Genomic DNA, 13,945 nt, shown 5'->3' with positions numbered 1-13,945 from the left:
AAGAAATTGCTGTGCCCAAGTTCAAAAATGGTGTTGCCTGTGTTCTCCTCTAGGAATTTAATGGATGCTTGTCTTGCATTTACATCTTTCATCCATTTTGAGTTTATCTTTGTGTATGGTGTAAGAGAATGGTCTAGTTTCAGTCTTCTGCATGTGGCTGTCCAATTTTCCCAGCACCATTTATTGAAGAGACTCTTTTTTCCACTGGATAGTCTTTCCTGCTTTGTTGAATGTTAGTTGACCATAAAGTTGAGGGGGCATTTCTGGATGCTCTATTCTTTTTCACTGATCTATGTGTTTGTTTCTGTGGCATTACCACACTGCCTTGATGATCACAGATTTGTAGTACAACCTGAAATGTGGCATTGTGATGCCCCTAACTCCGGTTGTCTTTTTCAATGTACCCCTGGCTATTAAGGGTCTTTTCTGATTCCACACAAATCTTAAGATGATTTTGTTCCAACTCTGTGAAGGAATTCCATGGTATTCTGATAAGAATTGCATTAAATGTGTACACTGCCCTGGGTAACACTGACATTTTCACAATATTAATTCTTTCAATCCATGAGCATGGAATATTTTTCCATCTCTTTGTGTCTTCCTAAGTTCTTTCAGAAATGTTCTGTAGTTTTTAGGTTATAGATACTTTACCTCTTTCGTTAGGTTTATTCCCAGGGATCTTATGCTTTTGGGTGCAATTGTAAATGGGATTGACTCATAAATTTCTCTTTCCTCAGTCTCATTGTTAGTGTGTAGAAATGCCATTGACTCCTGAGCATTGATTTTGTATCCTGCCATACTGCTGAATTGCTGTATGAGTCTTAGAAATTTTATGGGGAAGTCTTTCGGGTTTCCTACATACAGTATCATGTCATCTGCAAAGAGAGAGAGTTTAACTTCTTCTTTGCCAATTTGAATGCCTTTTAGTTTTTTGGGGGGCCTGATTGCTGAGGCTAGGACTTCTAGTACTATGTTGAATAGCAGGGGTGAGAGTGGACATCCCTGTCTTGTTCTTTATCTTAGGGGAAAGGCTCCCAGTGTTTCCCCATTGAGAATGATATTTGCCGTGGGCTTTTGGTAGATGGCTTTTAAGATGCTGAGGAATGTTCCCTCTATCCCTACACTCTGAAGAGTTTTGATCAGGAATGGATTATGTGTGTTGTCAAATGCTTTCTTTGCTTTTATGGAGAGGATCATATGGTTCTTGTTTTTTCTCTTGCTGATATGATCTATCACATTGATTGCTTTACCAGTGTTGAACTAGCCTTGCATCACGGGGATAAATCCCACTTGGTAATGGTGAAGAATCTTCTTAATGTACTGTTGGATCCTATTGGCTGGTATCTTGTTGAGAATTTTTGCATCTGTGTTCATCAGGGATATTGGTATCTAATTCTCCTTTTTGCTGAGGTCTTTGTCTGGTTTTGGAATTAAGATGATACTGGCCACATAAAACGAGTTTGTAAGTATTCCATCTCTTTCTATCTTTCAGAACAGCTTTAGTAGAATAGGTATGGTTTCTTCTTTAAATGTTTTATAGAATTCCCCTGGGAAGCCATTTGACCCTGGACTTTTGTGTTTTGCGAGGTTTTTGATGACTGCTTCAAATTCCTCCCTGGTTATTCATCTGTTCCCTTTTTCTATTTCTTCCTGTTCCAGTTTTGGTAGTTTGTGGCTTTCCAAAAATGCGTCTATTTCTTTAGATTACCTAATTTATTGGCATACAGTTGCTCATTATATGTTTTTAAAATCATTTGTATTTCCTTGGTATTGGTGGTGATCTCTCCTTTCTCATTCATGATTTGATTAATTAAAATTTTTTCTCTTTTGTTTTTCATAATGCCGGCTAATGACTTATCTATCTTATTAATTCTTTCAAAGAACCAACTCCTGGTTTTTTTGATCTGTTCCACAGTTCTTCTGGTCTCTATTTCATTGAGTTATGCTCCAGTCTTCATTGACTCTCTTCTCTGCTGGGTATAGGTTTTATTTGCTATTCTTACTCCAGTTCCATTAGGTGCAAGGTTGCCTGGTGTATTTGAGTTTTTTCCAGTTTTTTGCGGGATGCTTGTATTGCGATGTATTTCCCCCTCAAGACTGCTTTTGCTGTATCCCAAAAGATTTTGAACAGTTGTATCTTCGTTCTCATTAGTTTCCATGAATCTTTTTAATTCTTTCCTAATTGCCTGGTTGACCCTTTCATCTTTTAGCAGGATGGTCCTTAACCTCCACGTGTTTGAAATCCTTCCAAACTTCTTCTTGCGATTTAGTTCTATGTATAAAGTATTATGATCTGGAAATATGCATGGAACAATCCCAATCTTTTGGTATTGGTTAAGCCCTGTTTTGTGACCCACTATGTGGTCTATTCTGGAGAAAGTTCCATGTGCACTTGAGAAGAATGTGTATTCAGTTGCATTTGGATGTAAAGTTCTGAAAATATCTGTGAAATCCTCTGGTCCAGTGTATCATTTAAAGCTCTCGTTTCTTTGGAGATGTTGTGCTTAGAAATCTGTCGATTGTAGAAAGTGCTGCATTCAAGTCACCAAGTATAAGTGTATTATTATCTAAGTATGTCTTAACTTTGGTTATTAATTGATCGATATACTTGGCAGCTCCCACATTCGGGGCATAAAAATACATGATTGTTAGGTCTTATTGTTGGCGAGATCCTTTAAGTATGATATAGTGTCCCTCTTCATCTGTTACTACAGTCTTCGGGATAAACTTTAATTTATCTTATATAACGATGGCTACCCCTGCTTTCTTTTGAGGACGATTTGAAAGTTATATGGTTCTCCAACCTTTCATTTTCAGGCTGGAGGTGTCTTTAGGTCTCAAATGAGTTTCTTGTAGACAGCAAATAGATGAATCTTGCTTTTTTATCCAGTCTAAGACCCTGCACCTTTGATGGGGTCATTAAGCCCATTCACGTTCAGAGGTACTATTGAAAGATATGAATTCAGTGTCATCATGATACCTGTTCAGTCCCTGTTGTTGTGGATTGTTTCCTTGGACTTCCTCATTCTTTTACAGAGTCCCCCTTAATATTTCTTGCAGAGCCAGTTTGGTGGTCACATATTGTTTCAGTTTCTGTCTATCTTGGAAGCTCTTTATCTCTCCTTCTATTTTGAATGAGAGCCTTGCTGGATAAAGTATTCTTGGCTGCAGGTTCTTCTCCTTTATGACCCTGAATATATGTTGCCTTCCCTTTCTGGCCGGCCAGGTCTCTGTGGAGAGGTCTGCTGTTATCCTAATGCTTCTCCCCATAAAAGTTAGGGATTTCTTTTCTCTTGCTGCTTTAAGGATTTTCTCTTTATCTTTGGAATTTGCAAGTTTCACTATTAAATGTTGACGTGTTGAGAGGTTTTTATTAATTTTAGGCGGGATCTCTCTATCTCCTGGATCTGAATGCCTGTTTCCCTTCCCAATTTAGGGAAGTTCTCAACTATGATTTTTTCAAATACACATTCTGGACCTCTGTGCCTTTTGGCGCCCACTGGAACCCCAATTACATGTAGATTTTTCCTTCTGAGGCTGTCATTTATTTCCCTTAACCCATCCTCATGATCTTTTAATTGCTTTTCTCTTTTTTCCTCAGCTTCCTTCCTTGCCATAAACTTGCCTTCTATGTCATTCACTCATTCTTGTTCCTCATTAACCCTCGTCTTTAGGACCTCCAGTTTGGATTGCATCTCCTTTAATTGATTTTGAATTTTGGCCTGATTAAGTCTAAATTCTGCAGTCATGAAGTCTCTTGAGTTCTTTTTGCATTTTACAGAGCCACCAGTAACTTCATAATTGTGCTTCTGAATTAGCTTTCTGACTTCGAATTGTAATCCAAATTCTTTAACTCTGTGGGAGAGAGTACTATTTCTGATTCTTTCTTTTGTGGTGAGTTCTTATTTCTAGTCATTTTGCTCAATTCAGAGTGGCTAAAAACAAGTTGTATTAGGAAAAGGAAGGGAAAAAAAGAGAAAAACAGGGGGGAAACAAAGAACAAAAACAAAAACACAAAACAATACAAGAAAGATAAAGAAAAAGGAAAAACAAGAAGGGTTATCCTCTGATTCTATATACTACAAGTCCCTCGACTTCCCCTGGACCTTTCCAGCACTGCTCAGCCAAGAACTTGCTCTTCCCCTGTCCTTCCAGCTGGTCTTCTGGGGTGGGGCCTGCTGTGCTGATTCTCAGGTGTGTGCACCTGGGGGAGCTGCCCTGCTCCCTGCCAGGTGCACGGCTCAGTGGGAGCTGTTTATCCTGTGAGGCCCCTGTTCCCTGGAAGCTCTGCTCCATCCCATGCACAAGGTCACACAGGGAGGAACAACCACAGCTGTGGCGGCCAGATCTCCAGCCCTGGATTCACCTCCGGCAGTAGCTACTGCAGTCTCCCAGTCCATACTGGCCTGGATGCTCCAGGGGCGGGGTCTCTGATCTTTACAGCTCAGGGCTGGTGGTAGCAGGAGTGTCCTCACTGTCCTGTGCCCTCCAGGCCTCCCCGTATCCCGGGGGAGAGTGCAGGATCCTGGACTCTGTCCCCCTGCGGCCGGGGCTCCGGGGCCTGGGCGGCTGGAATCGTACTCATGGGGCCACTCATCCCCTTCCATGCGGAGCCCCCGCCTGAGCCCTCACCTGAGCCACTCCCGAGGCCTCACCCGGCACGTGTTCCAGCCCTTTAGGGAGCTCGGCGGGTGGTGGGTGGCTCGCTCTCCCGCGGGGCGCACTTCCTCTGTTAGTGACCCTGGGAAACTGGGGGCTCCACTGCCCCTCCTGTGGTCCTGCCTGAGTTCCCTGGGAGCGCCTTTCTGTCTGGGAAGATTTGTAAAGTTCATGCTTCTCCGGGTCTGGCTTTCCTGTCCTGGAGGCTCTCGCTGCCCGACCTTAGCTGGTCTCCTCCCGGGGGCCCCTCCCCTACTGGATGTTTTTTTATTTATTTATTTTCTATCTCCCTACCTTGATGGATGCATGAACTCTTCTCACTGTGGCATTCCAGCTATTCTCTCTTTCAATCTCAGGCCGAATTCGTAGGTTTTCAGGATGATTTGAACCTTATCTAGGTAAGGTGGTGGAGACAGTTGACTTGGGGACCCAACTCCTCTGCCCTCTTGCCCTGCCCTCATTCAATTTATTTTTAATTTCGCCCTGATTAGATCCTAATTCTGCAGTAAGGAAGTCTCTAGAGTCCTTTATGCTTTTTTTTTCCCAGAGCCACCAGTAGCTTTATAATCATACTTCTGAATTGAATTACTAACATCATATTGAAATCCAAATTCTGAAACTCTGTGGCAGAGAATACTGTTTCCCGTACTTTATTTTGTGGTGAAATCTTCCTTCTAGTCTTTTTGTCTATTAGAGAGTGACTGTATGAGTGGTCTGAGTCAAAATTATCAACCACAACCTAAGTAAAATACACCCTAGATGACTCCAAAGAGGTCAGACTGGAACATAAAAGAATAAAAAGAACAGAACAAAGAAAAACAAAATGACCACTAAAGTGAAAACCAATTTTCAAATCATAGTAGTAAAAATAAAAAGCTAAAAACCAAAAAGAAAGAAGAAGAAAAAAGAAAAAGAAAAAAAAGTAAAGAAAAGAGGAAAAAGAGAAATAGAAAAAGGGAGGATGGTGGTGGTGAGTAAGTGGTAGCGGAGAGAAAATCTAGACTCCCTGAGGGGGTTCTAGAGGGTGATCCTATTGGTTCTGAGTGTTTTGTTCCTTATGTTAGAAGATGCTCAATCCAAAATTTATATAAACCAGCCATACTTATATAAAGACCCAACACTGACCACCAAAACATAAACAAGATAAAAAGGGGGGGGCAGAATGGGAGATAATATAATTTCACATAATGAACCAAAACAGAACCACTTGGTTCTGGGTGTATGTTGGTCATGTTTTAGGAGATACTAATTTCCACTATTGTGAAACAAAATGAGGCAGAAAAAGCAAAAAAACAAAGCAAATACTCATATGTCATATATCTCCCAAAATTAAATTGAATACATTGAACAGAATCCAGAAGTGAAAAATATATCTAAGATATGTAATTGTAGAAATGTGAAAGTCAAAAAGGAAAAAAAAACCTTAAAAATGAAGAGCTGGTAAAATATTATAGTTGAAGTGAAATTGGCAATTTCTAGTTTGCTATAAAAATGAGTCATAATGGGGATTCCTGGGTGGCGCAGCGGTTTAGCGCCTGCCTTTGGCCCAGGGTGCGATCCTGGAGACCTGGGATCGAGTCCCACGTCAGGCTCCCGGTGTATGGAGCCTGCTTCTCCCTCTGCCTGTGTCTCTGCCTCTCTCGCTCTCTCTGTGTGTGACTATCATAAAAAAAAAAAAAAGTCATAATGGAAGAAGAAAAAAAAAACTAAGAAAAAAAAAAAAAGGACCCTCTAGTTTTATATAGTATTTTCCCTCAGTTCTGGAGTTTTCCAGTGCTGCTTGGTCAATAAATTGGTCTTCCCTTGTTCTTCCAGCTAGTCTTCTGGGGGAAAGTTATGCTGTGCTAATTCTCAAGTTTCTGTGCCTAGGCAGAGATGCCCCACCCCTTGCCAGGTGCTGGACTCAGTATGAGCTGTTTATCCTGTGAGGCCTTTGTTCCCTAGAGGCCCTGCCTCTTCCAGGCACAAGGTGAATCAAAGGGGGAAAACAACAATGGCGACAAACAGATTTCCAGCTCTGGAGTCCAGCTCTCTGCGGGTAATTGCAGTCTCCCAGTCCGCACTGGCCTAGATGCTCCCGGGGCCGATTCCAGTGCACTGATTGGCACAGCTCACAGGGCACCCAGCGACAGGAGAGTTCTCACTGTCCTGTGCCCTCCTCGCTTCTGCCTGTCCCAGGGGGAATGCATCATGGGCTTTGTGTGTTTGGGCTTCTTGTGCCATTGGACTGTGCTCCAGGGGACCGCCTCTCCGAAAGGGAATGGGGCACAGCCACCTCCAAACAGAACAGCCTCGCCTAACTGACTGGCTTCTCCCAAATGCCCCAGAGGGCTGCAGCGCTCCAACCCTTTACCTATATCTGACCAAGGTTTGCGTTGAGATTTCCCCTGGTCTACCCTCCCCTTATAGTGACTTCGGGAATCTTCGGGCTTCACTGTCCCTCCTGCAATTCTGCCCGATTTCCCTGCTTAGCACTTTTCCATCAGGGAAAACTCTGGCATGGATTTTTAAAGTTCTCCCTTCTCCAGGGATGGACTTTCCTGCCCTGGAGGCTTTCCTGATCTGCTTTAGCAGGGCTACTCACGGTTCCCCTCCCCCACAATTTATTCTTTTTCATTTTTTTTTTTCACCTTCCTACCTTGTTAGAAGCGAAAAATTTTCTCTCTGTAGCACTCCAGCTGTTCTCTCTTAAAATCTCAGGTCAACGAGCAGTCGGTGGCTCAGCGGTTTAGTGCTGCCTTTGGCCAGGGTGTGATACTGAGGACCTGGGATTGAGTCCCACATCGGGCTCCCTGCGTGGAGCCTGCTACTCCCTCTGCTTGTGTCTCTGTCTCTCTCTGCATCTCTCATGAATAAATAAATAAAATATTAAAAAAACAGAGAAAGAAATCTCAGGTCGAATTCATAAGTAAGTGTTCGGAATATTTTGAAAGTTATCTAGGTAAGTTTGTGGGGCCAGATGAGTTGAGACAGCTACTTCACCATCTTGCCCCTCCCTAGAATGTAGCGTTTTGACAATGTTATTGAATGGATTCATAGTCTTTTCTTTTTAGTTTTTTCATAGTTTATTCTTTTTAAATTTCTGAGTCATATTCAACTCTGCATGTACTACACTGTGTTTACTCATTTATTCATGGGTTTCCAGAGGTATTTGTGTTGTTCCTGGTGTCTCATAATTATGAATAAATTAGCTATAAACATCATTGTATTGGTTTTTGTGTGAAGTAGAATATTTATTCTACATGGGAAAATACATGTCAATGGGATTACCAGATCGCATGGTAAGTACATGTTCAAGTTTTTAAGAAACAACCATTTTTTTTTCTCAAGTGACTGTATTATTTTGCATTTTTATATGCAGTGTATAAGAGCTCCGATTGGTTCCATAAATTCATAAGCCCTTAGTATATCATTAAAAATTATTTAAACCATTTAGGTGTATAGAGATATCTCATTGTGTTTCTCACCTGCTTTTCCATGAAAACTGAAAATGATTATTTTGTGTGCTCATTTGCCATCCATATATTTTGTTAAGTGTTTATTAATATATTTCCTCCTGTTTGTAAGTTTATTGTTTGTATGTTATTGATATCTGAATGTTCTTTTTATATTTTGGTTATGAGTCCTTTATCAGACATATGTTTTGTAAATATTTTCTCCTAATATGTATCATGTCTTTTCTTTTTTATTAAAAGAATTTATTTATTTATTTATTTATTTATTTATGAGAGAGAGGCAGAAACATAAGCAAATAGAGAAGCAGGCTCCATGTAGGGATCCTGATGTGGGACTTGATCCCAGAACTCCAGGATCACGTGAAGCTGAAGGCAGACACTCAACTGCTGAGCCACCCAGGCGTACCTGTAGCTTGTCTTTTCATTACCTTGGCAATGTCTTTTGGAGAAAAGTTTTTTTTTTTTATAATGTCCATTATTTATTTTTATTCTCCTGTGAATATAATTTTGTTAAATATTTATAAATATTTTCCTAATCCAGCCACATAATTTTCTCTTTGCTTTCTTCTATTAGTTTTATGATTGTTGGTTGCTGAAACATTTTGAGACAGTGTGTGTGTATATAATATTAGTTTTCAATCAAGTTTACCTTATGTTATGTTATTTTATTTATTTTGGATAGAGATATCCAATTCTTCCAGCACCATTAATGAAAAGACTATTGATTCTTCATCAATTTGCTTTGAACTTTTGTTTTAAATGAACTGCCTATTTATATGTAAATCTGTTTCTTGATTTGCATCATTTTTTAACAAAGAGAAATGCATTAAATATATAGGAAAATGTATGAGCAAAGGTATAGGGGGATAAAAGTAAAGTCCCACCCTTTTGGAATAGTAAAAATAACCTGATATGGGTTTAGTGGAAACACAAATAAAAGTATAGTAATTGGATTGTTAGATTGATATAAGGTTTTGGATTACCTTGAATATGATGTTCTCTTCTGATTTTCCTTTTCAGGCAACTTGTAACAATGTATTGACACAAACAGCGAAGTATTTTTTAAGGATCATCTCCATGACCATATAGAATATAATTGAGTATGTAATTAGACTGAAAAAGGGACAGCAGTTATCATAATTTCTGCAATCAAGGTAAGAAATGATGAAGGCCTGTATTAGGGCATTAGCAGTGACAAGGAAAATTTTTAAAAAATTGAAAAGAGGTATAGACATGAAACATTTCAGATTAAAATTTCCTGGGGTCTCTTAAGTGTGTAGTTAAGGGATTGAGGCTAACAGAGAAAAGAAATAAAAAACTAAAACCAACTCCACATTTTTGAATATGACTGGGAGTTAACATGTCATAATGCAATGTACTTGAGACAAATTCATTCAAATTCTGAATCTAACACCTAATGTCATATGAATATAAACAAGTGATAAAATACTATTCACATCCCTATATATAAAAGGAGAGTATTATCTGCCTCATAAACTTATGAGGAAAGATGAAATACCATTGATGCAATAGTAGATAATTAATATATTGTTGTAACTTTGAAAATTTCTGATCTGGGGCACCTGGCTGACTAATTTGATAAAACATGTGACTCTTGATCTTGGAGTTGTAAATTTGACACCACATTGGGTATACAGGTTACAGACAAAAATTAAATATTTTTTAAAAATAAAAAAATGGTTCTACAAACACACATAATAAAAATTATACATGTGGGAGAATAATGATATATATTTGGATTTGGACATGCTGATATCTAAATATCAATATGGCAGTATTCAAGGCAATTGAAAATACATGACAAAATCTTACAACAGAATTAGAAATGTGGATTCGTATTCATAGAAATGTGACAATTGAAATTTTAAGAGTGGTTTAATTTGCTTAGGTTGGGCAGGGGCCAGAGGCCAAGAAAAGACCTTGTGGGAGTAGTTTTAAGACAACTTTGACATAAGGGGAAAATGAACAAAGAAGAGTCAGTGAAGAATGAAAAACAAGTTAGAGGTGGAATAAGAAATAGAAGAGTGCACAGTCAATGAAAGTAAAGAGAAAGAAATTTTCAAAAAGTGGCTTGTCATTAGAGTGGTATATTCCAGATTTAGATTATGTGAAGTACTGAGAATAGGCTTTTGAATTTTTATTTAGGGTTTTCTAGCTGACTTCTGAGACAACAATTTCTGTAAGTGTGATAAAGGCAGAATTCAAAATCACATAGATGGAAATCTTATCTTAAAGTAAAATAAATGCATAACTTATTCTTTTCATATGTTTGTTGATAAAAGGAAGAAGATAGATTTAAAAATGTAAATTTAGGTATTAAGAATGATGACAGCAATGTTTTCTGTTTTGCTTTGTTTTGGTCGTTGTTGTTTGTTTGTTTGTTTTCATAGGCCCACTATATATTTGATGGTAGAAAGGAATGAAGAGAGTTTAGAGATGAAAAATGACTGAAGATGAGTGAAGAATCAAGGAAATATAAAATTAACCAAATAGCAGGGTTATTTTTCAAATGAACATGTCCTCTTAAATAACATTAAAAAAACAGAAGATGAACATGGCTTAAAGATTTTAAAAAGGGAATTTAGGAATTTTGCAAGTTTTCAGAAAAGTATTTGATATTCTTATCCTTATGTTTGAAACAGATGAAAAGCTAAAAAAATCCTTCATCTTCAAAATCACTGATAAGTACTTTCAGTATATTTAATGATGCAAATGTTCACTCTATGACACTCTACTTATCCTTGAAACCAAGGGAATTTTAGTAATTTATACTACTTTTCTTTCCTCACACCCTCTTAACAGAGCCATCACTTGTCAGCTTCAACTATGCTATGTACATATCACCTGTAGAGAATAAAATGTATTGATAATGACATATCTTTATTGGTGTCACTGATTAACTCATAGGGCAACAATAATGAAATGCTATTTGAAGAGTGAGGTATAAAAGCTGCTAGCTGCTCACAAGCAGTAAGGTTTGACATAGTTAAGGAATTAAACAGGAAGCTCAATTCAGAGTTGGAAGATTTAGTAAGAGTTTTTAATGAGCAAAATCAATACTTTAAATGATAGATAATACTTTGTATTATGCTCATCATATTTTTAAATATTTATTTATTTATGTATTTATTTATTTATTTATTTATTTATTTATTTATTTATTTATGAGAGAGAGAGAGAGAACAGCAGGGAAGTGCAGAAGAAGAGAATCTGAAGCAGAATCCATGCTAAACATGTAGCCTGACATGGGGCTGTATCTCATGACACTGAGATCATGACCTGAGCCACGACCAAGAGTCAGATGCTTAACTGACTGTGCCACACAGGTGCCTGAGCTTGTCATATTCCTTAAAAAGAACATTGTATATGAAATAAACATTCCTTAACTAAATTAAAAGAGACAGAGAGCCATGAGTTTTCTCACTCATTTTAAGAGTCTGTAATACAAATAATTGTGAATTAGGAAAATTAAGTAAGTGACTCAAGGTTTGGTCACACAGACAATACTACAGCTGATTTTCAAACTGCATATCCAGAAGTCTTTTCTTTAGAACACAGGTTAAGTGGAGTTTGATATTGTTTCACAGTTCTTGTACTCACTGAACATTTTAGTCAACACCACCACTCCCAGCTTCTCTTCCAACACTTTGGAACTTTAGACGATTTTTACTGGAAAGGGATATAAATCTATATTTTTATTGTTGCTACCTTTTCTTTCTGAGGAAAGAAACAATTCAGTATTAATTTCACTGGAAAAAACTCAATAGGAAATAATAAAATTATTCCCTTGGCATTAAATATTTATTGAAGACAAAGTGGAAATATTCTGAAGTTACCCTTCTTAGGGGGTGGGGCACCTGGCTGGCTCAGTTGGTTTAGTGAGCAACTCTTGATTACAGGGCTGTGAGTTTCAGCCCTTTGTTGAGTGTGATTACTTTAAAATGCATTTGGTTCAGATCATGATCCTGGAGGGCCAGGATCAAGCCCAGCACTGGGCTTCCTGCTCAGCAGGGAGTCTGCTTCTTCCTCTCCTCCCATTCATGCTCTCTTTCTCTCTTGCTCACTCTCTCTCCTCAAATAAATACAAATTTTAAAAAATCATTAGCTATCTTTCTTGGTGTACTTTTTCAGATTGCCCTCAGAAGCAAGTTTTAAAAGGAGAATTTTAAAGTAGCACATTATTTATGCAAAATAAACTGATGTTTCTACTTCACTGGATTATTTTCTTATTCATAAACTTCATAAGGCATTGTAAAAACTACCTAATAGACTTTTCTATTATAAACTCTAGAAGATGGCATTAAATCATTTATTCTTATCAAAAATATGTACTATGCTGATACTATGCATCAGACACTGTTTATTCTGGATAAACAAAAGTGAATACAACAGAAATTATCTTGGCAGTATGGAGCTTATATTCCAGTGGTAAAAGATGGAAAATAAACAAATAAAAAAGCAAATATCAAAATAATAAGAATTAAATAAAACTAGGGAAAGATATCTATTGAGTCTCATTATTAAAGAACAAATAATGAGTAAAATGGCCATATTTCTTACTTCTGCTGCTGATTAATCAATGATATTGCTGTGAAGATAAATCCTATTCCTCAAGGAGCTTCAAACTGTAAGAAACCTGACAATAAGTGAATAGTAGACTAAAAGGAATAAATTCTATAGATCATGTAACTCTTTCAGTTTCTAAATTGAAGATGATGATATATTAGAGGCCTTGCCAGAAGTATAGCATCAGAGGCAATATCTGGCCTATCCTAAACCTTTTTAATTATGAGCATGTAAAGCTATATTATTTATTATGAAATAACCCCCATAATTAAGGAACTGACAAATAATCATCATGTATCATAATAGCTAAGCAAATTATAAATACACATTTTTAAATCCTGAAACTACCCTGCTTTATATGTAATCATTATATGTATCATAAAACATATGAAATCCTAGATGCTTAGAGATACTGAGTATCTTATACAAAGTCACACATCTAAGATAGCAGAAATATAATTAAAATTGCAATATTTCTGAGTGTAAAGTCTGTGTCTTTGACTCTACAATGTATTGTCATCCTTTCTCACTGGCAAAAGTTATGCCATAAATATATATTTGTGGTAGGAGAAGCACCTACCATTTTGTTCCTTCTGTAAAAGGAGTCAAAAGGAAAGGACAGTATAGGGATCCCTGGGTGGCGCAGTGGTTTGGCGCCTGCCTTTGGCCCAGGGCCCGATCCTGGAGACCCGGGGTTGAATCCCACGTCGGGCTCCCGGTGCATGGAGCCTGCTTCTCCCTCTGCCTGTGTCTCTCCCTCTCTCTCTCTCTCTCTCTCTCTCTCTCTCTGTGACTATCATAAATAAATAAAAATTAAAAAAAAAGGAAGGGACAGTATAAAACATGAAATAAATAGAAGTTTTATTCAGATAAATGAGTATTAATTTATTTTGGTGGAATAAAAAACACAGGCAATATGGTAAAATAGTGAGAATTTGTTTTTTTTCTTTTTTTAGTTCATTATCTACCTTATTATGACTTCTTTATTCCCTCCAGTCCCCTTTTCCTGCAACCTTGAGCAAAGCTTCCACTTTCATTATGTAGAAAATGTCATGTTGCCTTGTGGTTTTCTTTGGTATAAATATCTGTTACACTAGCTCTTACCCTCAACAAGACCAGTTTGTTAATGTTTTCCAAGGTTACAATTGCTTCATGAAAGTGAATACATATAAAAAAATATATATGACAAAAGTCTTGTATATGGAACAAAAACTTTTATACTTCCCTCAATAAAAAATGGGTAA

The 13,945-nt window shown here is 37.7% G+C and overlaps 1 long non-coding RNA gene across 1 annotated transcript in view; it reads left to right on the top strand.

Annotated features, from left to right (window-relative positions):
* Positions 1-9,343, top strand: part of LOC118353652 (uncharacterized) — a 68,465-nt gene extending 59,122 nt beyond the window's left edge. Inside the window, exon 4 of the long non-coding RNA XR_004812916.2 lies at positions 9,135-9,343. This is a non-coding gene — a long non-coding RNA (uncharacterized LOC118353652). The remainder of the gene's footprint in view (positions 1-9,134) is intronic.
* Positions 9,344-13,945: the final 4,602 nt, after the last annotated feature.

Source organism: Canis lupus, chromosome X (assembly GCF_003254725.2).
Source record: "Canis lupus dingo isolate Sandy chromosome X, ASM325472v2, whole genome shotgun sequence".
Taxonomy (NCBI): Eukaryota; Metazoa; Chordata; class Mammalia; order Carnivora; family Canidae; genus Canis; species Canis lupus.
This window is presented reverse-complemented; position numbering and strand designations above follow the sequence as displayed.